Genomic DNA, 1,172 nt, shown 5'->3' with positions numbered 1-1,172 from the left:
ACTCACACACACATCAGTGTGTCGTTGCCAGGGATGGCAAGTTCTTTGGTTGTTTTTTAATCAAATATATGGAGGTGTTTTTTTTAAATAAATATATGGAGGTGGGTTATTTTGTACGATATGTTCAGTTGCATGTTGAAATCTTTGTTAAGAAATTAAGCAATAAATAATCCGTTTCAGAGAACACTGTGGTGTCTTTGCCATTGATGATAAATGCAAACCATTTTAATGTCGGGGCCGCTACGCTTGTCCCATTTGACACTCCGTAGTTTGTGCAGTTTCCCGGATGTAGAGTGGAGGGTAGTTTGAAAGAAGAAAGGCTGGAAGTTTTGCGGGAATTTGCAGACGCAGTTGATTACGGTGGTGCAGAAACTGTAGCAATGTACTAACAGCCTGCCTATAATCCCCCCTGTGCTGGTAAGGTAGTTGTTTACAAGCTTATATATTCGTACGACGATTCATTTAGGAACTTAATTAACAGATAGCTTTTGGCAGCGGGCTTTGCCTTAAGCTAGCTGACATGATTTAACTGACGTCGAGCGAGGTGACCTACCCGCCGTATGTAAAAGCAACACACTTAGCGTTTAGTTATTCACCTAGATAACTTACTATTTAGTTCGCCTAGCGAACAAACTGCAGTAAGACTCGAAAAGGCAAGTTGATAAAGCCAACGTTACGCCATTAGGTCGTTGTTTGTTGGAATTTGCCTGTAATGTAAACTTGTTACCCACCTAACCTACGTTAGCTAAATTCGGCCTGACTAAAGCTAACGCTACCTTGTGTTTTTATTTTATGTCATGTGCAACATGGCCAAATGGGTATGACGCATGTCTTATGTGCAGCTTGTATGTTTTTAAGTCGGCATCAATGGTGGCTTTTGAACTGTAGCTCACAGCAGAGGATCCTTTTAACAGCTTGGTAAACACCAGACCAAACATCTGCTGCTATACGACACTGATGGTGCTTCTGAAACACGGTGGCTCACATTAACGTGACCTCTTACTACCCTGTAGTCCTCACTCGGTTGATTTGGGCTGTGCCTTGTTGTTCCTGTGCGTGACGCCTAATGTTTGTTTCAGTTTAGCGCTATTAAGAAAGGGGGGGGTTTGTTTGTTTGTGTTGTTTTGTCTGTGTATTGTTTTGAATGTTTGTTTTAGTTTGAAACCGGGGGT

General features: G+C 41.8%; 1 protein-coding gene across 2 annotated transcripts in view; it reads left to right on the top strand.

Annotated features, from left to right (window-relative positions):
• Positions 1-226: 226 nt before the first annotated feature.
• The window catches only part of LOC122130476 (protein DBF4 homolog B-like), a 4,225-nt gene continuing 3,279 nt past the window's right edge, over positions 227-1,172 (top strand). Inside the window, exons 1-2 of one of the 2 annotated variants that reach the window (XM_042705194.1) lie at positions 227-422; positions 1,158-1,172. The exon at positions 1,158-1,172 is cut by the window's right edge and continues 156 nt beyond it. The gene's annotated coding sequence lies outside the window, so the exon portion shown is untranslated. The remainder of the gene's footprint in view (positions 423-1,157) is intronic. The other variant, XM_042705193.1, reaches the window with a different exon arrangement.

This window comes from Clupea harengus, unplaced genomic scaffold, assembly GCF_900700415.2.
Source record: "Clupea harengus unplaced genomic scaffold, Ch_v2.0.2, whole genome shotgun sequence".
NCBI classification, from domain to species: Eukaryota; Metazoa; Chordata; class Actinopteri; order Clupeiformes; family Clupeidae; genus Clupea; species Clupea harengus.
Note: the sequence above shows the minus strand (reverse complement) of the source record. Positions and strands in the feature narration are given on the sequence as shown.